At 38.5% G+C, this 17,443-nt stretch overlaps 1 non-coding gene and 1 pseudogene across 1 annotated transcript; one reads left to right on the top strand and one right to left on the bottom strand.

The window, feature by feature from the left end:
* Positions 1–4,806: 4,806 nt before the first annotated feature.
* LOC127676428 (U6 spliceosomal RNA) lies at positions 4,807–4,913 on the bottom strand. Its single transcript, XR_007975906.1, has one exon. It is a non-coding gene; the product is annotated as a U6 spliceosomal RNA (small nuclear RNA).
* Positions 4,914–14,042: 9,129 nt separating this feature from the next.
* LOC127676252 (60S ribosomal protein L36-like) lies at positions 14,043–14,354 on the top strand (annotated as a pseudogene).
* Positions 14,355–17,443: the final 3,089 nt, after the last annotated feature.

Raw genomic sequence — 17,443 nt, 5'->3', positions numbered from 1 at the left:
TTCATTTAATCAGAGCAAAATGCTTCTCATTATTTAAAAATGTGTGTCACAGCAGAACTGAAAAAAATTAGAACACCATAGATGCAAAGTTGTGCTGACTCGTCTAGTTCAGGCCTGTGTTCAAAACTAGGAAAAGAGAGAGAAGAGAGATGAAGACATCAAGAGTGATAGAGTGAGTAGAATTTTATCTCAGAAATTAAAATAATCTGCACATGATTGGGGTCTGGGATTATGCTGGTTAATATTTTGTCTAACAGAGTCAAACAGGGTGACATTACATATATTATATTCATCTCGCATAATGAAATCATGACCCCCAAACACATGTTCTTTACACTTGCAGTTCCTAAAATTTCAGGGACAATAATATCCAGTCTCAAGGCTGAGGTGAGAAATTGTGCTCATAATGATTGCTTCATGCTGGGGATTTGTGAGAACACATTCTCAGATACTGTAATAGGGCCTCACAAATGAAAAGAATAAGATTCTTTAACAATGAAAATAAATGTATTAGTAAGAAGCCTTTGAGATTGAACAACCCTACACTGACCTGAGCCTTGTGTTCTTTCTTTTTTTTTTTTTTTTTTTTTTTTTTTTTTTTTTTTTGTCTTTTTTTTTATTTGATATAATTTATTTACATTTCAAATGATTTCCCCTTTTCTAGCCCCCCCCACTCCCCGAAAGTCCCGTAAGCCCCCTTCTCTTCCCCTGTCCTCCCTCCCACCCCTTCCCAGTTCCCCGTTCTGGTTTTGCCAAATACTGTTTCACTGAGTCTTTCCAGAACCAGGGACCACTCCTGCTTTCTTCTTGTATCTCATTTGATGTGTGGATTATGTTTTGGGTATTCCAGTTTTCTAGGTTAATAACCACTTATTAGTGAGTGCATACCATGATTCACCTTTTGAGTCTGGGTTACCTCACTTAGTATGATGTTCTCTAGCTCCATCCATTTGCCTAAGAATTTCATGAATTCATTGTTTCTAATGGCTGAATAGTACTCCATTGTGTAGATATACCACATTTTTTGTATCCACTCTTCTGTTGAGGGATACCTGGGTTCTTTCCAGCATCTGGCAATTATAAATAGGGCTGCTATGAACATAGTAGAGCATGTATCCTTATTACATGGTGGGGAATCCTCTGGGTATATGCCCAGGAGTGGTATAGCAGGATCTTCTGGAAGTGAGGTGCCCAGTTTTCGGAGGAACCGCCAGACTGCTTTCCAGAGTGGTTGTACCAATTTGCAACCCCACCAGCAGTGGAGGAGTGTTCCTCTTTCTCCGCACCCTCTCCAACACCTGCTGTCTCCTGAATTTTTAATCTTAGCCATTCTGACTGGTGTAAGATGAAATCTTAGGGTTGTTTTGATTTGCATTTCCCTAATGACTAATGAAGTGGAGCATTTTTTAAGATGCTTCTCCGCCATCCGAAGTTCTTCAGGTGAGAATTCTTTGTTTAACTCTGTACCCCATTTTTTAATAGGGTTGTTCGGTTTTCTGGAGTCTAACTTCTTGAGTTCTTTATATATATTGGATATTAGCCCTCTATCTGATGTAGGATTGGTGAAGATCTTTTCCCAATTTGTTGGTTGCCGATCTGTCCTCTTGACGGTGTCCTTTGCCTTACAGAAACTCTGTAACCTTATGAGGTCCCATTTGTCAATTCTTGCTCTTAGAGCATACGCCATTGGTGTTCTGTTCAGAAACTTTCTCCCTGTACCGATGTCCTCAAGGGTCTTCCCCAGTTTCTTTTCTATTAGCTTCAGAGTGTCTGGCTTTATGTGGAGGTCCTTGATCCATTTGGATTTGAGCTTAGTACAAGGAGACAAGGATGGATCAATTCGCATTCTTCTGCATGCTGACCTCCAGTTGAACCAGCACCATTTGTTGAAAAGGCTATCTTTTTTCCATTGGATGTTTTCAGCCTCTTTGTCGAGGATCAAGTGGCCATAGGTGTGTGGGTTCATTTCTGGATCTTCAATCCTGTTCCATTGATCCTCCTGCCTGTCACTGTACCAATACCATGCAGTTTTTAACACTATTGCTCTGTAGTATTGCTTGAGGTCAGGGATACTGATTCCCCCAGATTTTCTTTTGTTGCTGAGAATAGTTTTAGCTATCCTGGGTTTTTTGTTGTTCCAGATGAATTTGATAATTGCTCTTTCTAACTCTGTGAAGAATTGAGTTGGGATTTTGATGGGTATTGCATTGAATCTGTATAGTGCTTTAGGCAAAATGGCCATTTTAACTATATTGATTCTACCGATCCATGAGCATGGGAGGTTTTCCCATTTTTTGAGGTCTTCTTCCATTTCCTTCTTCAGAGTCTTGAAGTTCTTGTCATACAGATCTTTCACATGTTTGGTAAGAGTCACCCCAAGATACTTTATACTGTTTGTGGCTATTGTGAAGGGGGTCATTTCCCTAATTTCTTTCTCAGCCTGCTTATCCTTTGAGTATAGGAAGGCCACTGATTTGCTTGAGTTGATTTTATAACCTGCCACTTTGCTGAAGTTGTTTATCAGCTGTAGGAGCTCTCTAGTGGAGTTTTTTGGGTCACTTAGGTAGACTATCATGTCGTCTGCAAATAATGATAGTTTGACTTCCTCCTTTCCAATTTGTATCCCTTTGACCTCCTTATGTTGTCGAATTGCCCGAGCTAGTACCTCAAGTACAATATTGAAAAGATAAGGAGAAAGGGGGCAGCCTTGTCTGGTCCCTGATTTCAGTGGGATTGCTTCAAGTTTCTCTCCATTTAGTTTGATGCTGGCTACTGGTTTGCTGTATATTGCTTTTACTATGTTTAGGTATGGGCCTTGAATTCCTGTTCTCTCCAAGACTTTAAGCATGAAAGGATGCTGAATTTTGTCAAATGCTTTTTCAGCATCCAATGAAATGACCATGTGATTTTGTTCTTTGAGTTTGTTTATGTAGTGGATTGTATTGATGGATTTCCGTATATTGAACCAACCCTGCATTCCCGGGATAAAGCCTACTTGATCATGGTGGATGATCGTTTTGATGTGTTCTTGGATTCGGTTGGCAAGAATTTTATTGAGTATTTTTGCATCGATGTTCATAAGGGAAATTGGTCTGAAGTTCTCTTTCTTTGTTGGATCTTTGTGTGGCTTTGGTATCAGCGTAATTGTGGCTTCGTAGAAGGAATTGGGTAGTGTTCCTTCTGTTTCTATTTTGTGGAATAGTTTGAAGAGTATTGGTGTTAACTCTTCTTTGAAGGTCTGGTAGAATTCTGCACTGAAACCATCTGGTCCTGTGCTTTTTTTGGTTGGAAGACTTTCTATGACTCCTTCTATTTCTTTAGGCTTTATGGGACTGTTCAGATGGTCTAGTTGGTCCTGATTTAATTTTGGTATTTGGTATCTGTCAAGGAAATTGTCCATTTCCTCCAGATTCTCCAGTTGTGTTGAGTACAGGCTCTTGTAGTAGGATCTGATGATTTTTTGGATTTCCTCAGTTTCCGTTGTTATGTCTCCCTTTTCATTTCTAAGTTTGTTAATTTGGATACTTTCTCTGTGCCCTTTGGTCAGTCTGGCTAAGGGTTTATCTATCTTGTTGATTTTCTCAAAGAACCAGCTCCTGGTTTTGTTGATTTTTTGTATGGTTCTCTTTGTTTCTACTTGATTGATTTCGGCCCTGAGTTTGATGATTTCCTGCCTTCTACTCCTCCTGGGTGAAATAGCTTCTTTTTGTTCTAGGGCTTTCAGGTGTGTCATTAAGTTGGTAATGTATGCTCTCTCCATTTTCTTTTTGGAGGCACTCAGGGCTATGTGTTTTCCTCTTAGCACTGCTTTCATTGTGTCCCATAGATTTGGGTATGTTGTGTTTTCATTTTCATTGTGTTCTAAAAAGTCTTTAATTTCTTTCTTTATTTCTTCCTTGACCAAGGTATCATTGAGTAGAGTATTGTTCAATTTCCACGTGTATGTGGGTTTTCTGTTGTTTCTGTTGCTATTGAAGACCACTTTTATTCCATAGTGATCAGATAGGAGGCATGGGATTAGTTCTATCTTCTTATATTTGTTGAGGTCTGTCTTGTGACCAATTATATGGTCGATTTTGGAGAAGGTACCATGAGGTGCTGAAAAAAAGGTATATTCTTTTGTTTTAGGATAGAATGTTCTATATATATCAGTTAAATCTAATTGGTCCAAAGCTTCAATTAGTTTCATTGTGTCCTTGTTTAGTTTCTGTTTTCCTGATCGGTCCATTGAGGAAAGTGCAGTGTTGAAGTCACCCACAATTATTGTGTTAGGTGCAATGTGTGCTTTGAGTTTTAATAAAGTTTCTTTTATGAAAGAGGGTGCCCTTGCATTTGGAGCATAGATGTTCAGGATTGAGAGTTCTTCTTGTTGCATTTTTCCTTTGACCAGCAAGAAGTGTCCCTCAGAGTCTCTTTTGATGACTTTGGGTTGAAAGTCAATTTTATCTGATATTAAAATGGCTACTCCAGCTTGTTTCCTGAGACCATTTGCTTGTAAAATTGTCTTCCAGCCTTTTACTCTAAGGTAGTGTTTGTCTTTGACCCTGAGGTGTGTTTCCTGTAAACAGCAAAATGTAGGGTCCTGTTTACGTATCCAGTCAGTTAGTCTGTGTCTTTTTATTGGGGCATTGAGTCCATTGATGTTAAGAGATATTAAGGAATAGTGATTGTTACTTCCTATCATTTTTGACGTTATTTTTTAAATTTGATTGCTTAACTTCTTTTGGGTTTGATGAAAGGTTACTATCTTGCTTTTTTCAGGGTGAAGTTTCCCTCCTTGTATTGGTGTTGTCCTCCTATTATCCTAAAAATATGGAACGCTTCACGAATTTGCATATCATCCTTGCGCAGGGGCCATGCTAATCTTCTCTGTATCGTTCCAATTTTAGTATATGTGCTGCCGAAGCGAGCACGCAAGTTCCTCTTTATTCTTCTTCTGTAGGAAGGGAAAATCATTTAGGCCACTGCTTCAAACCTTGGAAGCAAATTCTTGTCAGCCCAGATATTAACCAAATGTAGTTCTGTTAAAGTCTGACATCTCAGTGTAGGGCCTGTATCCCTGGTGTGTTGAAAATCCATTATTCTACTTTACTCATTTCCTGTTTTCAGTAAGCTAGGTCTAAGTCTTCTCAGTATGCCACTCCATTGTGTGTGTGTGTGTGTGTGTGTGTGTGTGTATTTGTGTGTTTGCTTCATATGCACATTGCATGTGGAGCACTTTTATTAAATAACACACTCCACTGAGACAGCACAAGAGAGTCCTGGAAACAGACTGAGTAGGTGACACAGACTTCTGCTGTCTCTATGCTTCTCATACTGACTTTCTTTGCCAAGTAGCTTAGATATTCTTCCAAGTGTTCCTTTTGTAATTCCTTTTTCAGCTCCTCATCTCTCTTAAAAACTTGTTTTGTCCTCTGCAATACCAAACCAAAATGGATAATTAGAACAGTTCTAATGTCAGCAAAAAGACAAAGAAAATAAGTTGGCAGGGGCATCAGTATCTCAGGCATGACTTGAACCCCATTCCCTGCCACCCTGTCCTCTGTACTGAAATCCTGAAGGAATATTTCCTTCATTCAATCTAGTATCTTCATCTGTGGCTTTTCTGTGAGTAGCCTTGTACTACTCTGTAGATTTTTGGTCCCCCACATTGAGAATGAAAACGTACCTTGAAGATATTTGATCTTCTAAAATTCTCTAAAATCTCTTAGTACTTTTTTTCTGAGGGGATTTTTTTCGACAGAGTCTTAACAGAATAGAGCAGAGAGAAAGCTGTGCAAAGAAAATTATATGTCTAAATGAGGACCTAAGGAAATCTGGCCTCTGTATACTTGGTTTCACATGTTTCTCATATTTAAAAAGGCACACGCTGACATCCCACATCCATTTCCATACCTTGGCCTGGAAAGAGAATATCCACAGTCTTCCATTAAAATGGCACATTCAGCAAACATTCAACTGTCAATGGGCATTGCTAAAGTGGTCTAGTGCCACTCTCACCTCAGCACTCAAGAGGAACCAGATGGATCCACAGAAATTTGAGGAAACTGGTTGTCCTCATAAATTTGAAACTAGAAAATACAGTGTTCACAATCTTCCATTCCCAATCACAATATGAATCTTTGTCCACATAGAAGGTTTGTATATTGCTTACCAGGAGTGCACAACCTCATCAGATGTCATTAGGTAATAACACTAGATACCGAGGGTGATTAGTTCCTGGAAGTGCTGTGCTGTTGGCACCTAGTCAGATGCTACACCGAAAGATGCTGATGAACTGCTTCAACCCTCAGGTCTGTCCAAGATTCAAAACAGATTCACAACCCTGCCAGAAACTCTGCTTAAGAAGAGGATAAACTCAGACTCGGAAACCTGATGTCTGGGAATTTATATGACTCCTTAGTAAGAGTGATTTATTTTTTGGAAAAGAAAAGAAATAATGGGAGATTTACTATGATCTCAAGAGAATGCCTTTATTTTGCTGGAAAGCACCAGTGGAAACCCAAAAGAAACTTTGTTCTAGGAGGTATAAAACAAGGATAATGCAAACTGTGGAACCTGAGCTCATCTGTAAACCTGAGCTTTATCTTTGTAGACAGGAAGTGTTATATCTGCTCATCACACAGGCTTCAGAAGGTCAATGAAATCATATCCATAAAACCCCTCCCCAGTGTCTGAGCTCCTCAGAGTCACGTGTATCTATCTCCTTATATTCTGTTTCACCATTCAGGGCCTCTTATGGTTGGTGAGACTTTTCTACCATCCCCTTACTATAGGTAAAGCACACTTGTCATTGAGGCTGTAATAGTTATTTCCTGGTGACAGCTCTGCTTTCTACTTTTTATTCTGACTACCCAATATGATGACCATTTTGAAAAAAGCCTAACTATGCTTAACCACACTGACCCCAAGTAGTCCACAATCCTCTGGTAACTGTGGAGCTCTAGGAAGCCTTACTTCTCTCCCATGGAATTCACTGAGCTTGGCTACCCATCAGAGACAAGCCAGTGACTTCTTGAGAGGAGATTTGGAAATCAAAACACCTACCAGGTCAGATACACCCTGTTTTCTGGTCCCCTTTTTCTTCCACTATGATCTGGATCATGTGTGCACAGGTTCAAGAACTAAGTCTACTACCAATAATATTCCTTATTCATGATACCACCACCTTTGCTCCTCATGTCTTTGAATTGCAAGAAAAAGCCTGTGTGTGAGCTGCCAGAAATCTGATAAAGAGATGGCAGCCTCAAGTTCCATAGCTGTCAGCCAAGTAGAGAACCCTTAATAGAACAGCAGGTTGAACAAGGGAAGAGTTCCAGGAAAGGAGTAGAAACCGCAGGTTCTCATGTGAGGAATTTGTGAGAGAGCACAAAGGCGGCTTCTCCTTGTCCACATTTTTCCAGTTCGGCTGCCATTTAGAAGACGTTTTTCCTCAGGCTCATGGAAGAAGCCAACAAAGAATCGTTGTTGATTTCATTGCTCTGCTCTAGCGCACTTAAGATTTGGAATCTCTCTTGTGGAGGTAGAGTGACATCATGGTGTCTGAGGATGTTCTAAGACAGAAAAAGAAAGACAGGAAAGATCAAAATCATTGGTCGGGCCTGCTGCAATTCCAGATCTCTAGCACACGTGCACATGCATGCACATAAACAGACACACACACAAACACAAACACACACACACACACACACAGGTCTGTGCATCTGTATTGCTGCATGTTTGTATTGGATTCACAGATCTCTTTTGCTAAAGAAATTAGAGTGAATAGAACCTCACATGTGGTGATTGAGTTTTATGAATTTGGTAAATAATCCCACCATGGGATTTCCTTATAATGGTAATCAAGTGGTAGGCTTGGGATTGGGATGTCTCTCCCCATTAAAAATGTAATGCACAAGAGTTTTTAGGGAATGTTCAACTTTAGGAGCTGTCTTACAAATAGCCTATTTATTGAAATGAGAAACAAAAAACTTCGCATAGCTATGAGTGGATTTTTTACACATAGGAGGGTAATGCATTTTCATGACCATGAGGAAGGAAAACTCAGTTTCTGCTCTCTAAGAAGTTCAGAGGAATGGATACGGAAAATGTGGTACATTTAATGGAGTACTGCTCAGCTATTAAAAACAATGAATTCATGAAATTCTTTTTTTTTAATTTTTTATTCGATATAATTTATTTACATATCAAATGATTTCCCTTTTCTAGCCCCCCCCACTCCCCAAAAGTCCCGTAAGCCCCCTTCTCTTCCCCTGTCCTCCCGCCCACCCCTTCCCACTTCCCCGTTCTGGTTTTGATGAATACTGTTTCACTGAGTCTTTCCAGAACCAGGGGCCACTCCTCCTTTCTTCTTGTACCTCTTTTGATGTGTGGATTATGTTTTGGGTATTCCAGTTTTCTAGGTTAATATCCACTTATTAGTGAGTGCATACAAAAATTCATGAAATTCTTAGGCAAATGGTTGGAACTAGAAAATATCACCCTGAGTGAGGTAAAGCAATCACAAAAGAAAACACACAGTAATCACTTGCTGATAAGTGGATATTAGCCCAAAAGCTCCCAATACCCAATATACAACTCACAGACCACATGAAGCTCAAGAAGAAGTAATACCAAAGTGTGGGTACATTGATCCTTCTTGAAAGGTGGATCAACACACGATGGCTTACAACCAAGCAATAGACCGAGCATAGGTTCCTCAAAGGAGCAGTTGGAGAAAGGACCCAAGGAGCTGAAGAGATTTTCAGCTCCACAAGAGGAACAAGTACCAACAAGTATCCCCAGAGCTCCCAAAGACTAAAACACCAAACAAAGAGAACCCATGGCTCCAGCTACTTATGTAGCAGAGGATGGCCATTTCAGACATCAAGGAGAGGAGAGGCCATTGCTGCTATGAAGGCTCAATGCCCCAGTGTAGGGGAATGCCAGGTCAGGAAAGTGTGTGGGTGATTGTTGGTAAACGGGGAGGGGAAATGGGATAGGGTGTTTTTGGAGGGGAAACAAGGAAAGGGAATACCATTTGAAATATAAATAAAGGAAATATCTAATAAAAAATAAACAAAAAACAAACAAAAAAGTTCAGAACCTAATCCTGAAATTCCTCAGTAGGCAATAAAACCTTTGAGTAATCTGAGCACCTTGGACCTCAGCATTGTACATGACTTTCTTGGGTCAGTGTTTGAGCACAGAGTGCAATGCAGGCTAAAGACTAACTGATAAGGGCATTGACCTGTGTTATCTAATACCAGTGGCAATAAAAAGAAAAAGTGATATATGACCACTTGGGTGAAAACATTTGAGGATCATTAGTATAAACACAAAAATAACATTTACATTTTAAATTTGTCTCTCATAATTCCATGTAAATTACCTTCATTTGAAACTGCATTGAGACTTACCATATTTGTTGTTCCAGTAGAGAAAGATCCTTTCTTCCCTAGACTCCCTTGGTCTGAGTGCCTAGGTATCACTAGGTTCCCACCTGTCACAAGATAAACAAGAAGCTAGGAAATTGATATTATTTAGGAAATAGTGTGTAAATTTATTTACTCATGATATTGTATCTCACTAATATTTATAATTGATAATTTTCATTTAAAATATTTTTTAAAAAATGAATATTGAAGTATGAGTACCAGAAATTCTAATTTTGCACTTTTGATACTCTAAGGTGTACCAAGCAATAATTAAAGTGTAACTGAAATATTTTAAATAAATTCTGTTAGTAGATTGGCACATTTTATTTTATGTATATTGGAACATTTCATGTTCTTCAGATAATTGTCAGCTCAACTCATTCTATTTCTTGTCTCATTGAAGCATTGCAGCAATTAACATATATGTTCAAGTATTATTGTGGAATTACTTTGCCTTTGGGCCAGGAATTGCAGCTAATGGGAATTTCTTCCTGGGATGATTAAATTCTCTGAGTACTCTCTTTACAAACAAAGTGGAAGAAATGTATATAATAATAAATAGACTGTTAAATGTTTTGATGGTTTATACACTTTCAAGTTGACTGAAATCATCTAGGAAATCATAGAAGCATATTTCTGGTTGTGTTAGATATTTTCCAGGTGGGATTATCAAATGGCAGGTGTTCCACTCTGAATGTGGGAAGTGTGTGTCCTTTGACCTGGAAGCTGAGGTTGAATACACAGTAGCAAAGGAGATGGCCACCAGAGGAGTGCACCCCTTCTTCTTTGTTGCCTTTCTGCAAGGCTAAAATGCTGTGCTCCAGCATACTCTACTCCCAGCCATGATGAACAGAATCTTCTGCAGCAATGAGCACTGTTTTTGCTGGCTGACTCCCAAGCTCATGCTTAGTTGCCCAGGACCTCCTTCCAGGGAATGGTGGGCAATGTCCACAGTTGCATGGGTCCTCCCCTATCAATTTACAACCCCTCACAGACGTGGCTAAAGACCATTTCATCTTGGTGATCCATAGTTGCTACACTCTTCTCAGGTGAGGCCAAGATATCACTCAAGGTTAACTGAGATATTCTAATAAGATTATTTAACATGTGCATATTTTATTTCAGTTTTCTTCATATGATGGTCAGCTATGCTCAAACTTCTACATGACTCCTTGAAACATGACATCAATAAACACATATGTGTAAGTATATTTGTGTATTGCTGACTTAAAGTCCTTTCAGTATCATCTATACTGAGAAGTTGTATACCTGGAACAGATTTCATCTTTATTGCTAGTTTCTTCAATAACCACCATATGCATCTCCAGTCTATATCTCCACTGATCATCAGCAGTCTACTGATATTTTTCACAGATCTAGGGGTGAAAATGTAAAATTCCAATTGAAGCTCAAAATACCCTGAAAGTTAAAGTAATTTGGGGAAAAACATAGTAACTAGAAATGTGCAGCACTGAAAAATAAAAGGGAAGAATTATGAAGTTAGTGGAATCTCAGGCTCTTTTACACTCTTTAGTTCAGAGGAACTGCACACTCAGAAAGTTGTCCTTTTATTTTTATATGACTCATCAGAAAATTTTATATGATTGCACAAAATCACATTAAGTTATTTTCCACTCACTTTGTGGCAAATGACATGATTTCTCCTATATACCCATGATTATATACCTATTCAATGATCCCAGGTCCTTGTCCCCTGCTTTCTGCTGGATTTCTCATGGGGAGGGAGTGTGTAACTGAGTCTTCTGGGTTCACTTTCTACATAGTTCTCTTTTACACAGCCTCCTGAATTGTTCAGTTTATGTATTGACAACTCTTCTTGTCTCTTTCATACAATTGATTTTTTTTACCTTTTTTCCTTAATTGTTTTCAGTTATTTTATTTACATCACAATGTTATCCTCTTTCCTAGTTTTCCCCTCCAAAACTCCCTATCCTATCTTCTCTCCTCTTGCTCCCCAACCCCTCAACACCCGCTTCCCTGTCCTGCCATTCCCCTACACTGGAGCATCCAGACTTCACAGGACCAAGAGCCTCTCCTTTCACTGGTGTCCAACAAGGCCGTCCTCTGCTACATATGGTACTGGAGCCATGGGTCCCGCCATGTGTATTCGATTGATGGTGGTTTGGTCTCTGAGAGTTCTGGGGTTACTGGGTGGTTCATATTGTTCCTCCTCTGAGGCTGCAAACACCTATAGCTTCTTGGGTTCTTTCTCTAGATCCTCCATTAGGGTCCCTGTGCTCAGTCCATTGGTTGGCGGTTAGCATCCACTTCTGTATTTGTCAGGCACTAGCAGAGCCTCTCAGGGGACAGCTGTATCAGACTCCTGTCAGCAAGCATTTGTTGGCATCCACAATAGTGTCTGGGTTTAGTAACTGTATGTGGGATGGGCTCCAGGTATGGCAGACTCTGAATGGCTTTTCCCTTAGTCTCTGCTCCACAATTTGTCTCTGAATCTCCCCCCATGGGCATTTTGATCCTCCTTCTAAGAGGATCAAACTATCCACACTTTGGTGTTCCTTCCTCTTGAGCTTCACACTGTCTGTGAATTGTATCTTAGGTATTCCAAGATTCTGGGCTAATATCCACTGATCAGGGAGTACATACCATGTGTGTTCTCTTGTGATTGCGTTACCTCTCTCAGGAAGACATTTTCTAGTTCCATCCATTTGCTAACAATTTCATGAATCTATTGCTTTTAATAGCTGAGTAGTACTCCATTGTGTAATTGTACAATGTTTTCTGTTTCCATTCCTCTGTTGAGGGACATCTGGGTTCTTTGTTGCTTCTGGCTATTGTGTATTCGGCTGCTATGAACCTAGTGGAGCATGTGTCCTTATTACATGTTGGAGCATCTTCTAGGTATATGCCCAGGAGTAGTATATCTGGGTCCTCAGGTAGTGCTATGTTCAATTTTCTGAGGAACTGCCAAACTGAATTCTAGAGTGGTTTTACCAGATTGCAATCCCACCAACAATGGAGGAGTGTTCCTCTTTCTCAACATCCTTACCAGAATCTGCTGTCACCTGAGTTTTAGATCTTACCCATTCAGACTGGTGTGAGGTTGAATCCCAGGGTTGTTTAGATTTTCATTTCGCTGATGATTAAGGATGTTGAACATCTCTCTAGGTGCTTCTCCGCAATTCAGTATTCTTCAGTTGAGAATATTTTGTTTAGCTCTGTACCCAATTTTTATAGAGGAGACATGGAAAGGGGAAAACAGTAGAAATGTAAATAAAGAAAATATCAATAAAAAGAGGAACAAAATATTATTAAATCAAGCCTGGTGAAACATGTTCTGCATATAATAAAACTGTATGTTTGCTTTTTATATAAAATCTTAAGGTTACTGATGCCCCCCAATACACTATACAGCAGGTTTGAAATCTAGTTTATAGGTCCATTTATTCCTCAATGTTTATAAGCTTAAACATCAATTCCATAGTTCCTTTTCAAGTTGTAAGTGTCTCATCAAAGTAGACCAAGATTTACAAGGCTCTGTTACTGAGATGACAAAATATTTTCTTTCACTGTAAGTCCATAATATTCTTCATAGGAGGTATATAGTGAGGGTAACATCCAGGAGAGAGAATGTCTTAGCTTAGTGGTTTCCACAATAACATAAACTCCTTCCTTACTCTACTCTATCAAAGTAAAGAACTGTTAAACACTTTCCAATTAATGTGATTCTCTTATAATACCCTCAAGACACTATTAGAAATTATGAATTCAAAAAGTGAAAACTGGAAAAATGAGTTTACTGATTTCAAATAATTTTATCAAAGATGCTTAAATCAAGAGGGGAAATAAATCTATAAAAATTATTTTAGTTCAGCACAAAGACACATGAATAGATTTTTTAAAATGTTTCTTGAGATTTTTAGTAGTTTTAGTAATAAAAATGTAAATGTTCACTACTTTTGTTTTATATAACAGACTTTTTACTTATTTAAATGAATACATATAATGTAACTTTTTTCCTTTGAATCATATGAAACTTTATTGGTTTGCATACAAAAACAAAAAAGTTTATGATTTCAATTTCATAATATTAATTGCAAACTATAATGTCCACACATATAAATTAATGTAAAGTATAGCCAATTAAATGACAGTCATATTTATCTAGTGCAAAGTTTAAGATGAACCTAAATGAAATACAATTTAATATTGTTTTCCCTTCATTGCCCTAGAAACAAAATTGATTTAGAAGTGATATGGTGACCACCAGTGACTGTGATGTTGTTTTAGCAATTAGCCTATTTAGGCAATATGTTGTTGCACTTCATAAAAATGTTCTCTGGATTAAACACACATGTGTATCAAGATTAGAGACAAAGAAGTATAATGTCTATTTGCAATAGACTAATAAATAGAAAACCTGTTTATTTTTTCTATTGTTGTCTATGCTATATTATTTATAGAAAATAATGAAATAAACCTAGTCCTCCACAAACCATGAAGTGCACAATATATGATAAAGGTAAACGATGGAGCCTGGATAATCGAGTAGAAGGAACTAGCAACTTCCAGGAAAGTAGGTTAGAGAATAAGCTTGAAATAACAAACTGGGCTTCCTGTCCTGGCTGTGGTAGGCGAGCAGCAGCCATGGTCCTGCGCTACCCCATGGCCATGGCCTCAACAAAGCCACAAGGTGAAGAAGAACATCAGGGAACCAAGACACAGCCGGCCTTGGGACGCCTCACCAAGCGCACCAAGTTCGTGAGGGATGCGATCCAGGAGGTGCAGGGCTTCGCTCCCCAAGAGCAGCGCGCCCTGGAGTCGCTCAGTGTCCACAGACACCTGCGCACTCTAGTTCATCAAGAAGAGGGTGGGCGCGCACATCTGGGCCTCGAGAAAGCGGGAGGAGCTGGCAATGTCCTGGCAGCCATGAGGAAGGCAGTCGCCAAGGAAGATTGATGAACCATCCCCCATAAAAGATAGTTCCAAAAAAAGAAAAAAAGAACAAAATGGTAGTCTGCAGAGTTTCAGCAGGTGCACATTTTATTTCCTTTCCTATCACTGTAGTTTACCTGTCTAGACAACTGTCATGGAGGTTTTTATCCTTCAAAAGAAGCAAATTCACTTGCCTTCATGGGCAGGATAATTTGTTTATAAACATTAATATTTGACTTGCCATATGTTCATTTGCTTTTTTGGGCAGGAAACCCTGTAGCACAGGGTGACATAATAAGTTATATAAGATGATACAGGATTTCTGCTCTACTTTTCACTGGATCTGAATACTGAGATTGCAAAGATTCAGCACCAGCAAGTTTTATGCAGTGCTGAGGACAAATATCAAAACTTTGTGTCTGTTAACCCAGTAATTTACCAACTGAGTTGTACTATGAATTCTGTGTATTTCATTTAATCAGAGCAAAATGCTTCTCATTATTTAAAAATGTGTGTCACAGCAGAACTGAAAAAAATTAGAACACCATAGATGCAAAGTTGTGCTGACTCGTCTAGTTCAGGCCTGTGTTCAAAACTAGGAAAAGAGAGAGAAGAGAGATGAAGACATCAAGAGTGATAGAGTGAGTAGAATTTTATCTCAGAAATTAAAATAATCTGCACATGATTGGGGTCTGGGATTATGCTGGTTAATATTTTGTCTAACAGAGTCAAACAGGGTGACATTACATATATTATATTCATCTCGCATAATGAAATCATGACCCCCAAACACATGTTCTTTACACTTGCAGTTCCTAAAATTTCAGGGACAATAATATCCAGTCTCAAGGCTGAGGTGAGAAATTGTGCTCATAATGATTGCTTCATGCTGGGGATTTGTGAGAACACATTCTCAGATACTGTAATAGGGCCTCACAAATGAAAAGAATAAGATTCTTTAACAATGAAAATAAATGTATTAGTAAGAAGCCTTTGAGATTGAACAACCCTACACTGACCTGAGCCTTGTGTTCTTTCTTTGAGCTATTTTCCAGAGCTCTGTAAAATGTAAAAAGGCCAGAGGCTGAGGCACTGATCCAGGAAGCTTTGCCCTGTATCAAAGAGGAACTACACCTGTGACAGGGCAGATTCTAAGGTAATCAGTAAGGTTGTGTGTAAGGAAGTTTGAATGTCTGTGAATTTGTAGCACAGCAAACGTGCCCCTTATACCACAAATACAACATTTTGTTCAGGTAGAATGTAATAGGCATTGGATTTCTGAAACCATACAGAAAACAGGATTGTAAACTACCACAGTAACTCTGCATATATGGTAATGAACAGCAGTAACACAAAGTTGTCCATAATTCTTTCTTTGTTATTAAAGAGCCTGTTATAGTAGTGAGGTAATCTGATTTCTGATGTTACGTTTACTTAGCATTACTTGAGTTAACAAGTTTTGGATATACATGAGTTTATAGTGTGGATGCTCATATGCACTGCACATGTGTTGGCACTCACTACACATGTGTACACTTGCTAATGTGTAGGGAAGCTGAGGTTGACAAGACTCTCTTCCTTGACTCTTTGTCTTATAAATTAAGCTTGCTGCATTGTCCAGATCAGCTAGCTGCTTGCTCCTAAGTTTCTGTCTGTGCCTCTGAGAGAGAATTACAGGCCAGCTTATATGCCTAAAACTCTGTTCATCTCCAGTACATTATTTACAAGAAAGAGTAATTATGCTGTGTTTTAGTCACTTTCCATCACAGTGCACCCTTCACATTCGTCTCCACACAGTTTTGTAGTAGTGATTCCCATCAATATGTACTTGGTATGTTTTACAACAATATTCAGGAACAATATTCATTATTTTGAATTCAGTCATTTTCTTAAAGTTCTGTATTGAATCTCGAGATTACAAAGTCCTAAAAGGAAAACAATAGACAACCTTCAAATAATGTATTCAGCTATTTCTTCTCATGTGTGCTTGTAAGTTTTTTTCTTAGATCCACATATCTTTTCCTCGGATTCTTCGAGTATTCTCTTTGAAAATAATTCAATTAAAGTAAATGAGTGAAATGTATTTGTTTAAGATTTATATTGCATACTATTTCTCTATAGCATACCATTGTATAAACAATATACTGTCCCATATTTTAGCATACATTTTCCTACAGAAAAAATATTCTATTTGATTTGGCATGATGAGATTAATGAGCTTACAGGTTGTTTTTTTTTTTACTGTAACTTATGTCTGTTCTATTTATGACAACATTAGAAACCTATATTACTTGCATCACACTTACAACTTTCTATAAACATCGATCATTTTCTATATGACATGGAAATGATGTCAAGATTGTTATGGAGATAAATACAGTTTCTTTCACATGTTGTTATTTTAAATATAATGTTTATTATGCAATGTAATATGTGTTCCCCTATAAATGAAATTAATTATCTTTCCCTTTTTGCTCTTAGAGTTTGAAGATATGATTTTCAAGTCATCTTGAATTCCAGATCTTCTTGGCATAGCTGCCTAAGTGTTGGAATTAAAGGTATGTCCTATCATGCCCATGCGGTGATCCTGTTAAAAATGCAGTGGATTAACTTACTGGGACACTTAGAACATTTAAACAATAAATGTTGATTTTTGTCCACAGTTTAGACATCCAGGAGCAGGTCAGGTGTTCTGAGGCATAGAGATATTGAGGAGAAGATGGAAGTGATGGCAGTTTGTTTGCATGACTGCCTTCATATTGAGGCTTGATTGTAGTTGTAGAGTCTAAGCTTACTACAGGGCTTCTTGGGAGGCCTTGATTCTTAGAGGCTTGCAGCAGAGTTCTTCCCTACCATCCCAGGCAGACATATTCCCATATTCTTTTCAACTACATGTTTCCTTTCCTACCATGAGGGTAAACTGAGGTACAGTGTCTTTCATAACCTAAAATCATCATTTTTGCCATATGCTGTCAGATACACAAGGCTGCAGTACAGTGCTGGAAGGGACTACATAATCAGTACTCAACATTCTGTCATCTGTTTCCACACTGTACAGTTTAGTTCATTATGACAAGAATCCATATTACTTGCCATACTGTGCCAGTGCCTAG

This window comes from Apodemus sylvaticus, chromosome 1 (assembly GCF_947179515.1).
Source record: "Apodemus sylvaticus chromosome 1, mApoSyl1.1, whole genome shotgun sequence".
Taxonomy (NCBI): domain Eukaryota; kingdom Metazoa; phylum Chordata; class Mammalia; order Rodentia; family Muridae; genus Apodemus; species Apodemus sylvaticus.
The sequence above is the reverse complement of the archived record's forward strand: the minus strand, read 5'-3'. Positions and strand labels throughout refer to the sequence as shown.